Below are 20,524 nucleotides of genomic sequence, written 5' to 3' on the forward strand. Positions count from 1 at the left end.
TGTTTTTCACAAACCAGGACTGCTGAGGTAGCTGTCAACAGACTTTACTGAGTTCGGCTACCTGCTTCATTATCATTTTCTCTTATCTACTTTATACCTAGTCCAAGAACTCAATTTTAAAAATAGGATAAATCAAAGGTTTTATAATTATCTTCCATTTAAAACATAAAAAAAGACAATTAGAAAATTTCAGTTTTTAGAATTTAAAAATATTTAACAAAATCTCATATCTACTTCATTTTGTTCTCCTTAGCTCCAGCTCAATTGTTTTTTGCCACAAAAAACCGTATTTTAAGTAATTAAGATATCTTCCCATTTAGCCTTTATATATAATATATATAAATACATATATATATGTATATATCCACACACGCAAACACATACACACAAGGGCTTATCAGTCTTTACATACTCACATATACATAAACACATATATTATACATAATGTACACATACACACATGATCTCAGGGTCATTATTTAGTTCTAGATAAATTAAATTTTTCTTATAGTATAGACTAGTCTTAAGTACACTAGGAAAAAAGCGTTTCATTTATCTAAATCATGGGTTACAGAAATGTCAGTCAATAAGAATGTTATGTATAAGCCTTTTCATAATGCCTGCAGATTATTTTAGGCAACAGAGGGGCTAATTCATGCTTGGGAAAGTTTTTTAAGAACAGACAAATTCCAATACTCTCAAATTAATGTAATAATAAATTGAGCATTTTCTATGTGTCAGGATCTACTGTAAGCACATGTGCTACCTCACTTAAAAATCTCAAAAACCAGGGCACCTGGGTGGTGCAGTCGGTTAGGTGTCTGCCTTCGGCTCAGGTCATGATCCCAGAGTCCTGCGATCGAGCCCCGCATAGGGCTCCCTGCTCAGTGAAGTGTCTGCTTCTCCCTCTGCCGTTCTCCCTGATCATGCTAACTCTCTCCCTCTCTCTCTCAAACAAATAAAATCTTTTTAAAAAAAGCTCCAAAACCTTACAAGGTAGTAATTATTAATCCGTACTACAGATGAGAAAACTGAGGCACAATTTAAAGAACAAGTTAAATAACGTGTCCTGATTTTTTCCCTTCCAACAATACTAGATAAGGTAATTTAGACAAATCCTGCACTGAAATCAACTTTAAAAAGCTAAGGAAAAATTTTAAAATCTTAAAAGCATCTTCAAGTAACAGAATGGTAAGATCTACCAACCCAAGACCCAGAAGTTGCAAATTCTTTAAGAGACAGGCATTCAGAGCTGTTTTTGCTCTGGAGAGACTTGCCTATTAAGAAGACAATATCAAAAAACTGAGTGCTTTTGGCAGCCTGATAGAGGGAGGGAGACAAAAGTTGAAGTCAATGGCCCATAAAAGGTAGGGGTTCAAACAATATGGCCCTCTGAATTCAGACACAATGACCTGTTATTAGGGTAAGGGGGTACCAGAAGTAAACCATCCCTATGTGGACTGCAGCCTAGCTATGAGTCAACTGGATGGCAGAAAACCTCAAGACTTACAATTGGCTTAAGGTGATACTGGAACTGCCAGTATCCAAAGCTCCTAACAGAAGATACAAAAATATTCTCTAAAGAAAGATCACATTATTCTAGGCCTCAATTATTTCTACCAATAATTTTTCAAGTAAAGTATCTAACATGATTAAAGATACAAAGATATATGAAGATGCAAGACAACAAAATAAGAACCAAAAGACAACAGGAAGAAACCTGAAGATACTTCAATTACAGAAATTGTCAGATGTGTCCTATAAAACAAATTATTAAGCTCAAAAACACAAAAGACAAGATTTAAAATTTTGGCAGTTAATTGAAAACTGTAAAAAGTAAGAGAGATATTTGAAAAAAATAACAGACATACTAATACTGAAAACTACCATTATCAAAATTAAGAATTTGAGGCACAGGTTTACAGCACATTTAAACACAGCTAAAACAGGATAAGAGATCCAGAAGATAGACCCCTAAGAATTTTCCAACCAAAGCAGGATGACTGAGAACTCAACCCACTGGGTTTGGGTCACTCCACCAGGTGAAACTCCAACAACCTGAGACTCCAGCTGAGAGCAGGAGAAATAAAAATAGGGGGTGGAAGAACAAAACCTCAGATATCAATTATCATCTTGTAACATATTTACAGAAACAAAGATCATAACAGTTTTGCATAGTTTCTATTTGCTTGTTATGTTTATATCTTCTCTCCTCATTTTTACTTTACATACAAGTTGTTGTAAGTTAACTTTACAATTTAGACTTTAGATAATGGCATATTCAGTATGACCATGACTGAATATCAAGAGTAATTAATACAACCAATCATAGATATAATGACTCTTCAAACTGTGTACTTCCTCATTTTGGACAAAGGGTGAGAACTTCAGTAGGAAGATGTATATCTTCTTAGAAAGAAATACAGTGTTACTTGGTTGCTGGGGAATTCACATGTTTAGAAAGAAAAAAAAAGCTGAATAATCAAAGGGTAGACTGTGCCAATTATCCATTGCCTGTCACTTCAAAATCCACAGTTTGCCTACTCTGTGAAAATGGATCTGAGCCTTTTAAATATTTTTTCTTTGTCAGATGGCATGATGTTAAAGCTGTCATGCTTTGTCAACAGAGTGCACTAGAGAGACTGCAGGAGAGGAGTTTTGCTTCCTGGTTCCAGTGTACTTAACAATCTCCTGCAGCTTGGCTTCTCCAGGACTAGCTCCTATAGAATGTGATGGCCAGCAACCCAGCCACCACCAGCTTCTCCCAGCACCTCCCCTCAGGCAATTTTGCAGCATAGTGCCTTCAGTGAGACACCGCCCCATGAACAGCGTTCCCCATCTTTCAATAAGATGACCGTGGCAAGTGCCAAAGGGCAGATATCAAGCAATTTCTACCAGCATAACAGCAATGGTACCTTTCAGTGAGCCACAGCCATGCCCTCCCAACAAGGTCTGGATTTCAGGTCAGGAAGTGGGGGCTTACACTTAGGTGTTCTATCTCAACCATAAAGGTAGAAATGGCTACTCCTTATACCCACCATTTCTACATTGTTTGGAGAGCCCTTTACTTCTTAACTAGCCAATTTCTCATTCTTCCAATCCCTGTTACAGTCAAAAGTTCTTTACATTAAACTTTTCCTGCTAAAATTACTGTGATTCTCTTTTCTGACTGGACCCAAGCCGATCAATAATAATCAAGGATATGCAAAATGAAATCACAATAACATACCACCACTATGCACACACACAAAAAAATGACAAAAATTAAAAAGACTAATATCAAATACTGGCAAAAATGTGGAAAAGAGGAGTTGTCATAGGAATAAATCATTACAACTTCATAAAGTAATTTGGCATTATGTTGCACAGTTGAAAACAGACATATCTTTTGAAGTAGCCAAAGGTGTTTGTACTACCTACCCCTATATCCCTCTCAGACCCCCTTACTATTTCCATACACGGCCTGCCTTCTCCAGGCGAGCACCTGCATCATTCCTGGAGGACTCCCCTTTGGCTGTTGGAACCCCACTCCCTCTGCATGTGATGAGCTGAAAGTGCTTATAAATCAACATCCTCCCAGAGGTAGCCCCTAGCCAATGAATGATTTGGTAAGAGAGTAAATACCCCAAGCTTCCTTACCTCTTTGTTGGGATAATACTGCAGTGCATTTTCCGCCCAGTACTTCCTTGTGGGATTAAGCTCTAGTCGCCCCCAGTGGTAGCGGACTTGGTAACATACTTCTTGCTGGCTACTTCTGTGTACTTCTCTGTCAGTGTCCCTGCATCTCCCAAGTATACTACATGTGCTCAATTCTCAATGTGAAAGCAGATACTTCTGCTTCAGGGTGGTGGACAGGAGGGTGACCAAACTAACACTTACCAGCAAGAAGCCTATCTTCGGGACAGGATTCTAGAGTTGGATCGCTCACCAGGCAGATGGTAGACAGAGTGGTAATAACTCCTGACATGCTACAGCTACAATGACTAAGACTTACACTTGTGAGCTGAGATGGCATTCCAGTAGAAGGTTATGCACAGAGACGAGTCTAATGCAACAGCTCTAATATTTGAGAAGTACAGTAGCAAGGGTAATTATAAGGACTGTCAAATGAGTTCATTGCTATAAAAAGTCATGATATGCTAAAGGAAGAAAACTGCAGCAGAGTGCCTCTATGAGATACCTGCTCATGAGCAGTTTCTCCCAACATCCTGTAAGACCCAGTTCACCAACCACGAATTTTAGATACAGTGTAAAAGCCAGGAGACTCTATAACATTTAAATGGAATCTCTACTACTGAATCCAGAGGGAGGATCAAGCTGAAAAACAGCCCAGGATCAGATTGTGGAAAGGAGCAGAATTATAGAAAAAGTTTAATTCACAGCCGTGAATTAAAGAAGTATTCCTTTCATCTAAAATATCAATTTTATTGATAGGAAGTTGTTCTTAATGTCTTATTCTTTCTGTAGCATCAGTAGTGAGGTTTCTCTTTTCCTTTTTGATAATGGCAATTAATATTTTTTCTTGATAAGTTTTGCTACAGAATTCAAAAATTAAACAAAACTTCAGGGCTGAAGATAGTGCCCCTAAAAGGAAGTAAAACCCTGATACCTAGGAGGGTGTCATCTGGATAGATGCACTTGAGAACCTTGCTAAGCCAGTATTTAGAGAAAATTTTAGCTCTTGATGTGTATATTAGAAAACTGAAAATCAATTATCCAAGGTTATAGCTCAAGAAGCTAGAAGAACAGGAGGCGGAGCAAGATGGCGGAGAAGTAGGAGACCCCGCCTTCCTCTGGTCTCAGCAATCCAGCTGAATAGGGATCAAACCATTCTGAACAACTACGAACTCAACAGTAGATTAAAGAAGAGAGTAGCAACAACTCTCTGACAGAAAAGCGACCACTTACTGGAAGGCAGGACGTGCGGAGAAGTGAATCCCAGGCGATATACGGGAGGATAGATGGAGGGGGAGGGGGCCTCCGTCGGCCGCTTTTGGCAAGTGATAGAGCCGCAGAGCACAAAATCAGAACTTTTAGAAGTCGGCTCTGCTGAGGGACGTCAGTCCAGTGGCTAACCTGGGGGTGGAACCCTCCCGGGACAGTGTGGTCTCAGGACCCTCGGGTCACAGAAAGACTGGGGGTGCCTGAGTGCGGCAGAGCTCCCAGGTATCAGAGGGGGAAACCAGGTGCAGAGACGGAGCCGAGGCGTGGGCTCTCAGCTCGGGGTTGCCATAAACTGTGATCTGTGGCCCAGTCGGGCCACTGCTCCTGCAGCAGGGACCCAACAAGCGGCAGAGCTGAGACTCCCCTTCCTCCCCCCGGGGAGGAGCGGCGCAAGAGCGCACCGCAGGGATCTGCTGGGTTTGGAGACTCCACACGGGGTCGGGTGCCAGAGATAGAAACGCTCAGTCACAAGCCGGGTGAGCACAGAGTGCGGCGGAGACTGGGGACACGGGAGTGACTGCTTTTCTCTGGGGGCACACTGAGGAGCGGGACCCCGAGTTCTCAGCTCCTCCAGGCAGAGATTGGGGAGGCCACCATTTTTACTCTGGTCCTCCAAAGCTGTACCAAGAGCTTGCAGGGAACGAAAACTCCTGAGAGCAAACCCGAGCAGCTTGCTTAGCCCGGACCAACAAGGGCGGGGCAATTCCGCCTCCAGCAAAGACATTTGGGAAGCACGGCAACAGGCCCCTCCCCCAGAAGATCAGCACGAACAGCCAGAAAGTAAAGAACAAATTTACTGATCAAGGAGAATGGGAGAACTCCAGCGCTAGGGGAATACTGCACATAGAATTCATGGCTTTTTTACCGTGATTCATTAGTTTTTCAAAGTTAATTTTTTTAACTGTTTTTTTTTAAATTGTTCTTTTTCCCTTTTTCAACCATCTTCTCAAACCCTTTTTTAAAATAAACTTTTTGTTTTTCACTTTTAGAATCATATTTTATCCCTTCATAGTAATTACCCTTAGTTTTGGCATATATATATATATATATATGTTGTTCTCTTTTTAAAATTTTGAGATATAGTTTCTTCTAACAGATCAAAATATACCCTAAATCAACTAGTGTATGGCTTTGTTCTAGTCTCCCTGATCACATTCTCTCCCTTTTTTTTTCTTTTTTTAATCTTCTTTCTTTTTTCAAGCAACTTATCTTATCAATTTCTTTTATAAAATCTTTTATAATTTTCATCTTTACAGTCATCTTCCATCCCTTCATTGTATCAACCCTTATTTTGTACATATATGTCTTCCATCCTTTAAAATTTTAGGAGGCACTTTCTTCTAACAGACCAAAATACACCCAAAATCTAGTGTGTGGCACTGATCTATGCACTAGCCTGATCATATTTGATCATATTCTCTTTTTCTTTTGCTTTGTTCAGTTTCTTTTTTCTTTCTTTCCCTTTCTTTTCCCCTGGTTTCAGGTCTTTTCTGATTTGTATAGAGTATATTTGCTGGGGACGTTGTTAACCTGTTAGCATTTTGTTCTCTCATTCATCTATTCTCCTCTGGACAAAATGACAAGACGAAAGAAATCACCTCAGCAAAAAGAACAAGAGGTAGTACCGTCTGCCAGGGACCTACTCAGTACGGACATTAGTACAATGGCAGACCTAGAGTTCAGAATCATGACTTTAAAGATACTAGCTGGGCTTGAAAAAAGCGTGGAAGTTATTAGAGAAACCCTTTCTGGAGAAATAAAAGAATTAAAATCTAACGAAGTCAAAATCAATAAGGCTATTAATGAGGTGCAATCAAAAATGGGGGTACTAACTGATAGGATAAATGAGGCAGAAGAGAGAATCAGTGATATTGAAGACCAAATGATGGAAAATAAAGAAGCTGACAAAAAGAGAGATAAACAACTACAGGATCACGAGGGCAGAATTCAAAAGATAAGGGATACAGTAAGATGAAACAACATTAGAATAATTGGGATCCCAGAGAAGAAGAAAGAGAGAGAGGGGCAGAAGGTATATTGGAGCAAATTATAGCAGAGAACTTCCCTAATGTGGGGAAGGAAACAAGCATCAAAATCCAGGAGGCACAGAGAACCCCTCTCAAAATCAATAAAAATAGGTCAACACCCCGACATCTAATAGTAAAACTGACGAGTCTCAGAGACAAAGAGAAAATCCTGAAAGCAGCTCGGGAGAAGAGATATGTAACCTACAAAGGTAGAAACATTAGACTGGCAACAGACCTATCCAGAGAGACCTGGCAGGCCAGAAAAGACTGGCATGATATCTTCAGAGCACTAAATGAGAAAAATCTGCAGCCAAGAATACTCTATCCAGCTAGGCTCTCATTAAAAATAGAAGGAGAGATAAAAGTTTCCAGGACAAACAAAAACTAAAGGAATTTGCAAACACAAAACCAGCCCTCCAAGAAATATTGAAAGGGGTCCTCTAAGCAAAGACAGAGCCTAAAAGCAGCATAGATCAGAAAGGAACAGAGACAATATACAGTAAGAGTCACCTTACAGGCAATACAATGGCACTAAATTCGTATCTTTCAATAGTTACCCTGAATGTAAATGGGCTAAATGCCCCAATCAAAAGACACAGGCTATCAGATTGGATTAAAAAACAAGACCCATCACTATGCTGTCTGCAAGAGACTCATTTTTAGACCAAAAGACACCCCCACATTGAAAGTGAGGGGGTGGAAAACCATTTACCATGCTAATGGACACCAAAAGAAAGCTGGGGTGGCAATCCTTATATCAGACAAATTAGATTTTAAAACAAAGACTATAATAAGAGATGAAGAAGGACACTATATCCTACTAAAAGGGTCCATCCAACAAGAAGATCTAACAATTGTAAATATCTATGCCCCTAACATGGGAGTGCCAATTATATAAGGCAATTAATAACAAAAGCAAAGAAACACATAGACAACAATTCAATAATAGTGGGGGACTTTAACAACCCCCTGACTGAAATGGACAGATCATCTAAGCAAAAGATCAACAAGGAAATAAAGACTTTAAATGAAACACTGGACCAAATGGACTTCACAGACATATTCAGAACATTCCATCCCAAAGCAACAGAATACACATTCTTCTCTAGTGCCCATGGAACATTCTCCAGAATTGATCACATCCTAGGTCACAAATCAGGTCTCAACCGGTACCAAAAGATTGGGATTATTCCCTGCATATTTTCAGACCACAATGCTTTGAAACTAGAACTCAATCTCAAGAGGAAAGTCAGAAAGAACTCAAATACATGGAGGCTAAAGAGCATCCTACTAAAGAATGAATGGGTCAGCCAGGAAATCAAAGAAGAATTAAAAAAACTCATGGAAACCGATGAAAATGAAAACACAACTGTTCAAAATCTTTGGGATACAGCAAAGGCAGTCCTGAGAGGAAAGTATATGGCAATACAAGCCTTTCTCAAGAAACAAGAAAGGTCTCAAATACACAACCTAACCCTAACCTTAAAGGAGCTAGAGAAAAAACAGCAAATAAAGCCTAAACCCAGCAGGAGAAGAGAAATAATAAAGATCAGAGCAGAAATCAATGAAATAGAAACCAAAAGAACAGTAGAACAGATTAACGAAACTAGGAGCTGGTTCTTTGAAAGAATTAACAAGATTGATAAACCCCTGGCCAGACTTATCAAAAAGAAAAGAGAAAGGACCCAAATCAACAAAATCATGAATGAAAGAGGAGAGATCACAACCAACACCAAAGAAATACAAACAATTATAAGAACATATTATGAGCAACCCTATGCCAGCAAATTAGATAACCTGGAAGAAATGGGTGCATTCCTAGAGATGTAACAACTACCAAAATTGAACCAGCAAGAAATAGAAAATCTGAACAGACCTATAACCACTAAGGAAATTGAAGCAGTCATCAAAAATCTCCCAACAAACAAAAGCCCAGGGCCAGATGGCTTCCCAGCGGAATTCTACCAAACATTTAAAGAAGAATTAATTCCTATTCTCCTGAAACTGTTCCAAAAAATAGAAATGGAAGGAAAACTTCCAAATTCCTTTTCTAAGGTCACCATTACCTTGATCCCCAAACCAAAGACCCCATCAAAAAGGAGAATTACAGACCAATATCCTTGACGAACACGAATGCAAAAATTCTCACCAAAATACTAGCCAATAGGATCCAACAGTACATTAAATGGATTATTCACCACGACCAAGTAGGATTTATCCCTGGGCTGCAAGGTTGATTCAACATCCGCAAATCAATCAACGTGATACAATACATTAACAAAAGAAAGAACAAGAATCATATGATCCTCTCAATAGATGCAGAAAAAGCATTTGACAAAGTAGAGCATCCTTTCTTGATCCAAACTCTTCAGAGTATAGGGATAGAGGTTACCTACCTCAATATCATAAAAGCCATCTATGAAAAACCTACAGCAAATATCATTCTCAATGGGGAAAAGCTGAGAGCTTTTCCCCTAAGGTCAGGAACGCAGCAGGGATGTCCACTACCACGACTGCCATTCAACATAGTATTAGAAGTCCTAGCCACAGCAATCAGACAACAAAAAGAAATCAAAGGCATCCAAATCGGCAAGGAGGAAGTCAAACTCTCACTCTTTGCAGATGATATGATACTGTATGTGGAAAATCCAAAAGACTCCACCCCAAAACTGCTAGAATTCATACAGGAATTCAGTAAAGTAGCAGGATATAAAATCAATGCACAGAAATCAGTGGCATTCCTATACACCAACAACAAGACAGAAGAGAGACAAATCAAGGAGTTGATCCCATTTACAATTGCACCCAAAACCATAAGATACCTAGCAATAAATTTAACCAAAGAGGCAAAGGATCTGTACTCAGAAAACTATAAAATACTCATGAAAGAAACTGAAGAAGACACCAAGAAATGGAAAAACGTTCCATGCTCATCGATTGGAAGAACATTGTGAAGATGTCAATGCTACCTAGAGCAATCTACACATTCAATGCAATTCCCATCAAAATACCATCCACTTTTTTCAAAGAAATGGAACAAATAATCCTAAAATTTGTATGAACCAGAAGAGACCCCGAATAGCCAGAGGAATCTTGAAAAAGAAAAGCAAAGCTGGCGGCATCACAATTCCGGACTTCCAGTCTATTACAAAGTTGTCATCATCAAGACAGTATGGTACTGGCACAAAAACAGACACATAGATCAATGGAACAGAATCGAGAGCCCAGAAATGGACCCTCAACTCTATGGTCAACTCATCTTTGACAAAGCAGGAAAGAATGTCCAATGGAAAAAAGACAGTCTCTTCAACAAATGGTGTTGGGAAAATTGGACAGCCACATGCAGAAGAATGAAACTGGACCATTTCCTTACACCACACACAAAACTAGACTCCAAATGGTTGAAAGACCTAAACGTGAGACAGGAGTCCATCCAAATCCTAAAGGAGAACACAGGTAGCAACCTCTTCGACCTCAGCCGCAGCAACTTCTTCCTAGACATCGCCAAAGGCAAGCGAAGCAAGAGCAAAAATGAACTATTGGGATTTCATCAAGATAAAAACTTTTGCACAGGAAAAGAAGCAGTCCACAAAACCAAAAGAGAACTGACAGAATGGGAGAAAATATTTGCAAATGACATTATCAGATAAAGGGCTAGTATCCAAAATCTATAAAGAACTTATCAAACTCAACACCCAAAGAACAAATAATCCAATCAAGAAATGGGCAGACGACATGAACAGACATTTTTCCAAAGATTACATCCAAATGGCCAACAGACACATGAAAAAGTGCTCAACATCGCTCGGCATCAGGGAAATCCAAATCAAAACCTCAATGAGATACCACCTCACACCAGTCAGAATGGCTAAAATTAAGTCAGGAAACAACAGATGTTGGCAGGGATGCAGAGAAAGGGGAACCCTCCTACGCTGTTGGTGGGAATGCAAGCTGGTGCAACCCCTCTGGAAAACAGTATGGAGGTTCCTCAAACAGTTGAAAATAGAGCTACCATATGATCCAGCAATTGCACTACTGGATATTTACCCCAAAGATACAAATGTAGGGATCCGAAGGGGTACGTGCACCCCGATGTTTATAGCAGCAATGTCCACAATAGCCAAACTGTGGAAAGAGCCAAGATGTCTATCGACAGATGAATGGATAAAGAAGAGGTGGTATATATACACAATGGAATATTATGCAGCCATCAAAAGGAATGAGATCTTGCCATTTACAACGATGTGGATGGAACTGGAGGGTGTTATGCTGAGTGAAATAAGTCAATCAGAGAAAGACATGTATCATATGACCTCACTGACATGAGGAATTCTTAATCTCAGAAAACAAACTGAGGGTTGCTGGAGTGGTGGGGGGTGGGAGGGATGGGGTGGCTGGGTGATAGACACTGGAGAGGGTATGTGCTATGGTGAGCGCTGTGAATTGTGCAATACTGTTGAATCACAGATCTGTACTTCTGAAACAAATAATGCAATATATGTTAAGAAAAACAAAGAAGAAGAAGAAGATAGCAGGAGGGGAAGAATGAAGGGTAGTAAGTCGGAGGGGGAGACGAACCATGAGAGACGATGGACTCTGAAAACAAACTGAGTGTGCTAGAGGGGAGGGGGTGGGGGATGGGTTAGCCTGGTGATGGGCATTAAAGAAGGCACGGTCTGCGTGGAGCACTGGGTGTTACACACGAACAATGAATCATGGAACACAACATCAAAAACTAATGATGTAATGTATGGTGATTAACATAACAATAAAAATTTTAAAAAAAGAAAAAGAAGCTAGAAAAAGAATAGTGAGTTAAATCAAAAGAAAGTATATGGAAGGGAGTAATAAAGAACAGAAATCTCTTGGGAAGCCTCGGTGGCTCAGTCAGTTGAGCAACCCACTCTTGGTTTCAGCTGAGGTCATGATCTCAGGGTTATGAGATTGAGGTCTGCATTGGGTTCTGTGCTCAGCAAGGAGTCTCCCTGGAATTCTCTCCCTTTCCCTCTGCTCCTCCCCACACTGGTGCATGCGCTCTGTCTCTCTCAAACAAATAAATCTTAAAAAAGAAAAACAGAAAACTCTTAAATAGAAAAGTCATACAATAAAGGAAATCAACAAATTAAAAGCTGGCTTAATGAAGACTAACAAAATTTAGAATTCTCTAGCAAAACTTATCAAGAAAAAAATATTAATTGCCATTATCAAAAAGGAAAAGAGAAACCTCACCACTGATGCTACAGAAAGAATAAGACATTAAGAACAACTTCCTATCAATAAAATTGATATTTTAGATGAAAGGAATACTTCTTTAAATAGTACAACTTGATGAAACAAACAGAAGAAGAAATGAAAAACACAAATATCCTTCACATGAAAATCCTAAACAAAATATAATCAAATTTAATCTAGCACTTTATAAAAAGAATATATGTAAGAGTATTGCTGACTGAGGTATGTATAAAGACTTGGAGGCTCGTGAAATAGCATTCCTATGTTGGGGGACTACAACTCATTCAATGAATCAATGAGGAATGTCTAATGATGACATGGTGACATTTCATCTGGATGAAATCCAGATGACAATGGTTACAAGAATGGGAGAAAATAGATTTAATGGTTACTCTGATTGGTTCAAGAAAGGAACCATAAATTTAACTGCATTAAGCCTTTGAGCAACTAAAATCTACCTAAAATTTTTACATTTAATTCATGAAATCATTTGCTGATACAGTATGAAAATCATCCCATGCCTAGCATGAAACCCCTTCAGAGCAAAAAAGCAGTCATACAGAAGCCATTCCTTAAAAACTCTGAAAGGCAAATACAAACAACCCTGATGCATGAGGCAAAATATAGTAGAAGCAAACAATAGATATACCAAGAGCCTAGGAGGAAATCTGGGGAGAGATTCTTTGAAGAATAGGGTACTGAAAAACTATCCAGTATGTGAGCCCATACAGAGGAATTGGGGAAGCCACATGCATCCTCAGGGAAGACTACATTCTCAAAAAAGACCTGAGAAGACTCTACATTTTCACCCCTGGCTAACTTTTAGACTGAAAGCAAAAAGGAAATGAAGGCTAAGGCAGAGTCATAAACAACCTACCTATGCACTGAAGGAGTGCCCCAAAAGAGTCAACATGCAAAGACTAGGAGAGTTGTTTATTTTTTCCTTGGCTCCAGGTATTCAAGGAAATCTATGTCAAAACACTAGCTGACCACAAGCTAAAAGAACAGAGACTTTAGAGACCATCCGCAACAAAGAATACAGATATTACAAAAGTAGTTTAGAAAAATCATGAACTATAACCCACATATGCAAAAGAAAAACAAACTCTGAAGAGAGAGAAGACTTTAATTTCTAGACTTATCACATTACAATAATCAACAAAAAAATTACCAAACATGCAAAGAAACAAAGTATGGCCCATTTGCAGAGGTTAGTAGAAACTGTCCCCATGGAAACAGACATTGAACTTGCCACTTCTAATGTTTCTATAATGTATTCTGTTTCAAACAACTAATGTATTTTTTATTGTGGCACTCCTGTTCTTGAATTAAGAGCCATATTGACATGTTAATCTAGATCAGAGCTCCACAAACTACTGGCCCATTGCCTGTTTGTGTAAATGAAGATTTACTGAATTCCACCACACCCATTTGTTTACACATGTCTAAGATTGCTAACACACTACAAGAGCACAGTTGAACAGTGGCAACAGAAACCATCTGGCTTGCAAAGTCTAAAATATCTATTATCTGGCCTTTTACAAAAAAGTTTGCCAATCCCTGTCCAGATGCCTGTCACATGCCCATATGCCTTCAAATGTCTTATTTGGCTAAAACTGTCCAATCTAAAGTCCCTGATCAAATAAACATGCTGGGCTGTTTAAAATACAGGAACGCCAACTACTAAGTGCAGGAAAACCAGCACAAACATTAAGCAAAACTAAAATTAAATCAATTGAAGTATAGTTCTCTATCCTGGCTATGAATACAAAATTTTATTAAAACATCAGAAAAATAAGAAAAAATCAGTAGTTTAAAAAAAAAGAAAAAGAAAAAATCAGTAGTTTTAATGCTACAAAGTCTCTGAGACAATAAATCCTGTTTATCAAAAAATAGGGTTTTAGTGCTGACAATAACCACTCAAGGAATAGTTGAATCCACTTGGGGAATCTTTATGCAGTCACCTTTGCAAGCCATCCTCACATGGAAGTCTTTTTTAAAAGAGTGTTTTTATTTTTTCTTAAAGATTTTATTTATTTATTTGACAGAGATAGAGCACAAGTAGGCAGAGCGATAGGCTGAAGGAGAGGGAGAAGCAAGCTCTCCACGGAGCAGGGAGCCCAATGTGGGACTCGATCCCAGGATGCCGGGATCATGACCTGAGCCGAAGGCAGCCACTTAACCGACTGAGCCACCCAGATGCCCCTAAAAGAGTGTTTTTATTTAAAATATTATTTAACAGTTCATACATTTAAATAAAATAAAGAGTACCTCTAGATTATATTCATTGGTATTAACTTTTCTTTCTCCTTTCTGCACAGTGATGCATTATTGTATTACACTGTTGAGCTTGCATATCTTCTTGTTTCCTTCACAGTGCACTGCGCATCCTCCACCTCTAAGTGTGCATTCTCCATCCATCTGACTCCTAATAAAAATTTAGGTGACCTCACCTGCTAGAGCAGTAGTCTTTAAACCTTAATTACATGCTCCCTTGTCAGTAAAAGTTTTTATTACATAATTCAAATATGTGTATATTTACATGTAAATAAACATGTACTATTTAAAATATTGTGCACTAGGAGCACCTGGGTGGCTCAGTCAGTTAAGTGTCTGGCTCTTGATTTCAGCTCAGTTCTTGATCTCAGTGTTGTGAGTTCAAGCACCACATGAGGCTCCACGCTGGGTGGGCACAGAGCCTACTTTAAAAAATTGAATTAAATTAAATATTGTGCACTATAAAGTATAAATTTTAAAAATCAAAATTAAAAATAACACTACTAGAAGTCCTAATATTTTCTTCCCATACTCCAGTAAGTCTTCTTGGGTACCATCCCACTTTAGAGAACACTGATTTGAACAAATCATATCTTAGCCAAATAGGTATTACCCCATGTAAGTACACTAACCAAGCGGACTAGAGTAGTTGACTGGCACCAGCACACACTAACAAAAATTCCTCTATAGACTGGCCTCAGTGTTAACAAATAGTATGTTTAGTCAGCTCTCACATCTACAGGACTCACATTTTCTAAGACGACTGAGCTGTTTATACCATACCCTTTGCATGATTTGGGGTAAAATATAATTCACTACTGGTAGAATGCCACTGGAAGACTATTACCATTTCTCCTCCAGCAAATAAAACCTTTTTCTATGATCCTTTAAAATACTATATTTCCATTGCAAATCTTTCCGAATCTCAACCAGGCTTCAAGTAATTGCCAAGGCCAAACAGTGCCTTCAGGATGGATGTTACTAAGACCAGTATCAAAAAAGGTTTGAGCATTTTAACCTTTTAGCTGCTGTATGTCAATACTTATCTATGGATAAGTTATATTGGAATTGATACCAGGGTACTCAGAAGTCTTTCACTCAAATATTTGGACATCAGATTCTTGGCCACGTATTATAATTAGGCATTCACTTCAAGATTTCTGGCCATGTTAAATATGCCTAATGTCAAGTTGACTTCATACTGAGCAAGGAAGCTACAGACATAGGAGGAAGAAATTAAGTTACCAGGCAAGATACTTCATTTTAAAAAGATTTGATTCGGTTGTACTCATTCATTTTTTACTGATTGTAAGACAGAATATATTATTCACTCCTAATATTTCCATGGGGAGGGATTTTAATTAGAGTGACACTCTTGGCCTCACTGCCCATATCTCACTCCTTCTTTCTTCCTCAGTAGAGAAGGGGTGGCTTCTGATTGGTAAGGTAAGGAGAAAAATCTGGGGTACTGAAGGCTGGGCCAACTCTAGGCTGAGAGAATGCATTATGCCTACTTTCTTCCATGCAATATAAGGGCCCTGCCCAGAAATATGGACCAGCAGTTGCTTACCTCTGCCTCCACGTAAATTTAATTTTGAAGTGAAATATTAGATAGCCCATTATGGCCACACATGAAAGTCATGTTCTCCAGGGGTGCCTGGGTGGCTCAGTCAGTTAAGCGTCCAACTCTTGGTTTTGGCTCAGGTCACGATCTCAGGGTTGTGAGATCGAGCCCTATGTCAGGCTTCACACTCAGTGCAGAGTCTACTTAAGACTTTCTCTCCCTCTGCCCCTCCCCTGCCATGTGCACACATGCTCTCTCTCAAATAAATCAATCTTTAAATTAAAAGAAAAAAATGTTCTCCATATTAGCACTGATAAATCTGGTATTTTAACAGCTATCTATCTGACTTCTAGGCCTATTTCTCAACTAATTCTGAACTCTAAAATTCTAACAATTACAGTCCCAAATCTGAGGATTCTAGCCCATTAAGCATTTTTCCTCAGCACTGCCTTAAGTCACTGAGATGACTATACAACCCAAGCAACCCAAGCATTTTTTTAGTCACACAGTCTCTTCCACACAGTATCATTCTTCTCAAATTATCTACTATCTACTATCTAACAATAAGGACAACCTTTTTCCCTTCTGGCTAAACTGACTTCACATCTACTAATTATTTTTAAACCTTAAGCTGTCTGTATTTTTCCTATTCACTTTTTGGTGGCATATGGCTCAACTGTCAGAATGAAATTAACAGTATGAATATTATCCTGTGGGTCAAATAGGGCCAAATGGATCAAACAGCTAAAATTTAAGAGCATCTTATTTTCAAGGACCCAAATATTAATTACTAAACTTATGCCAACCATTCAGAGTATTAATTCCCATCATTCATGGTAGATCAAAGAGAGGAAAGAGAGGGAATTTCACAAAGCATGATAAAAAACTAAACTCACAAATCATCCTGCATTATTTACTGTTGTTAAAAATAATAAAACTCAATTCACCACTATGCTTAAGTTAGTAATTTAATTTAATTTTCTGGTTAACTAAACAAAATGATTAACTGAAACTCAAGAAGAGTACTTTTCAATGATTTGTTGCTAAATATGTTCCTGAATTTCTTTTTATTGCTATGTAAACAAATTGCCACAAACCTAGAAGCTTCTAACAACAAATATTTATTATCTCACAGTTCAATAGCTCAGAAGTCCCTGTGGACTCAGATGAATATTAGCTGAGCTAGACTCTTATCTGGAATCTTTGAAAAGAATCCACTTCTAAACTCATTCAGATTGTTGACAGAATTCAGTTCCTTGAGGTTATAACACTGAGATTCCCATTTCCTTGACAATTATTGGTCAAGGGATGCTCTCAGCTCCTTCATCTTCAAACCAGCAATGGTATGTCAAATTCTCTTTGTGCCTCAAATCTTCGACTTCCCCTTTTACTAGCAACCTGAGAAAATTGCTTTTAAAGGGCTCATGTGACTTGATTAAGCCTATTCAAATAATCTCCCTTTAGCCATATAACATAACATAACTAGGACAGAAACACCAGGGGGCAAAGTTCAAGAGGGTCATCTTAAAATTATGCTTACCAAGGAGGAGCAAGCTGACAGAGGAGTAGGAGACCTAAATTTGGTCAGGTCCCAGGAATTCAGCTAGATAGGGATTAAACCATTCTGAACACCTAAGAACTCAACAGGAGATCGAAGAAAAGAAAAGCAGCAACTCTCTGAACAGAAAAGCGACCACTTTCTGAAAGATAGGACATGCAGAGAAGTGAATCCGAGGTGATATTCAGGAAGAGAGATGGCGGGGTAGGGGCCTCCATCAGCCACTACCAGCAAGTGATAAAGCAGCCGAGCACAAAATCGGAACTTTCAGAAGTCGGCTCCACTGAGAGAGGTCACTCCAGTGGCTAAGTGGGAGTGGAACCCTCGCTGGGACAGTGTGGTCTCAGGACCGTCGGGGTCACAGAAAGACCAGGGATGCCTGAGTGCAGCAGAGCTCCCAGGTATCAGAGCAGGGAAGCAGGCTGCAGAGATGAAGCCAAGGAGTGGGCTCTCAGCTCCGGGTTGCCCTAAACTGTGAACCACAGCACAGTCGGGCCACTGCTCTTCCAACAGGGACCCAACAAGTGGCAGATCCAGGGAGACCCCCCCCCTTCTTCCCCCAGGAGGAGCGGCACAGGAGCGCACTGGAGAGATCTGCTGGGTTTGGAGACTCCACACAGGGTCATGTGCCAGAGATAGAAATGCTCAGTCACAGGCCAGGTGAGCACGGAGTGCAGCGGAGACTGGGGAAATGGGAGGGATTGACTGCTTTTCTCTGGGGGCTCACTGAGGAGTGGGGTTTCCGAGTTCTCGGCTCCTCCGGGGTGGAGATTGGGAGGCCGCAACTTCACTCTTATCCTCCAAAGCTGTACAGAAAGCTTGCAAGGAACAAAAGCTACTGAGAGCAAACCCAAGCAGATAACTGAGCCCAGCCCACGGCAAGGGGGGGGGGGCAATTCCGCCTCCAGCAAAGACATTTGAGAACCATGGCAACAGCCCCCTACCCCAGAAGATCAGCAAGAACAGCCAGCCAAGACCAAGTTTACTGATCAATAAGAACAGCAGAACTCCAGCGCTAGGGGAATACAGCACATAGAATTCATGGCTTTTTACCCATGATTCTTTAGTCTTTCAAAGTTAATTTTTTTGTTGAATTTTTCTTTTTTTTTGAATTTTTCTTTTTCCCTTTTTCAGCCTACATCTTATCAATCCCTTTTTTAAAAAATCATTTTTATGTTTTGTTTTTAGAGTCATATTCTATCCCTTCATAGTAGTTAACCTTATTTTCGTATCTATATATAAGTTGTTATCTGCTTAAAATTTTGGGATACACTTTTGTCTAACAGACAAAAATATACCCGAAATCTCTAGTGTATAGCTTTGTTCTAGTCTCCTGCCTGATCACATCCTCCCCCGTTTTTTTAAAAAACCTCTTCTTTCTTTTTTCAACCAACATATCAATTCTTTTTATAAAATCTTTTATAATTTTCATCTTTACAATCATATTGCATCCCTTCATCATATTAACCCTTATTTTTGTACATATATGTTTTTCTTTCTTTAAACTTTTGGGAGGCACTTTCTTCTAACAGACCAAAATACGCCCAAAATCTAGTGTATGGCACTGATCTATGCACCAGCCTAATCGTATTTGATCATATTCTCTTTGCTTGTTTGTTTGTTTTTATCTTTTCTTTTAATTTTTTTTTCTTTTTTCTTTCTTTCCCTTTCTTTTCCCTCAGTTTCAGGTCTCTTCCAATTTGTTGAGTGTATATTTTTCTGGGGACGTTTTACCCTGTTAGCATTTTGTTCTCTCATTCATCTATTCTCCTCTGGACAAAATGACAAGATGGAAAAAAGCACCTCAAAAAAAAGAACAAGAGGCAGTACCAACTGCCAGGGACCTAATCAATATGGACATTAGTAAGATGTCAGAACTAGAGTTCAAAATGACGATTTTAAAGATACTAGCTGGGCTTAAAAAAAGCATGGAAAATACTAGAGAAACTCTTACCGGAGAATAAAAGAACTAAAATCTAACTAAGTCGAAATCAAAAAGTTTATTAATGAGGTGCAATAAAAAATAGAGGCTCTAACTGCTAGGATAGATGAGGCAGAAGGGAGAATTAGTGATATAGAAGACCAAATGATGGAAAATAAAGAAGCTAAGAAAAAGAGAGATGAACAACTACTAGATCACGAGGGCAGAATTCGAAAGATAAGTGATACCATAAAACAAAACAATATTAGAATAACTGGGATCCCAGAAGAAGAAGAAAGAGAGAGAGAGGCAGAAGGTATATTGGAGCAAATTATATCAGAGAACTTCCCTAATTTGGGGAAGGAAACAGGCATCAAAATCCAGGAGGCACAGAGAACACCCCTCAAAATCAATAAAAATAGGTCAACACCCTGACATCTAATAGTAAAACTTACAAGTCTCAGAGACAAAGAGAAAATCCCAAAAGCAGCTCGGGAGAAGAGATATGTAAACTACAATGGTAGAAACATTAGACTGGCAACAGACCTATCCACAGAGACCTGGCAGGCCAGAAAGGACTAGCATGATCTATTCAGAGCAGTAAATGAGAAAAATATGCAACCAAGAATACTAAATCCAGCTAGGCTGTCATTGAAAATAGAAGGAGAGATAAAAAGCTTCCAGGATAAACAAAAACTAAAGGAATTTGCAAACACGAAACCAGCCCTACAAGAAATACTGAAAGGGGGTCCTCTAAACAAAGAGAGAACCTAATAGTAACTTAGACCAGAAAGGAACACAGACAATATACAGTAAGAGTCACCTTACAGGCAATACAATGGCACTAAATTCATATCTTTCCATAGTTATCCTGAATGTAAATGGGCTAAAATGCCCCAAACAAAAGACACAGGCTATCAGATTGGATAAAAAAAAAAAAGACCCATCAATATACTGTCTGCAAAAGACTCATTTTAGACCCAAAGACACCCCCAGATTGA

At 39.1% G+C, this 20,524-nt stretch overlaps 1 protein-coding gene across 1 annotated transcript in view; it reads right to left on the reverse strand.

The window, feature by feature from the left end:
- Nucleotides 1–20,524, reverse strand: part of ATRNL1 (attractin like 1) — an 867,795-nt gene that overhangs the window by 824,032 nt on the left and 23,239 nt on the right. The gene's annotated exons all lie outside the window — the stretch shown is intronic.

Source organism: Eumetopias jubatus, unplaced genomic scaffold, assembly GCF_037043125.1.
Source record: "Eumetopias jubatus isolate StellerSeaLion01/CBP00866 unplaced genomic scaffold, mEumJub1_p1.0 scaffold_17, whole genome shotgun sequence".
Taxonomy (NCBI): domain Eukaryota; kingdom Metazoa; phylum Chordata; class Mammalia; order Carnivora; family Otariidae; genus Eumetopias; species Eumetopias jubatus.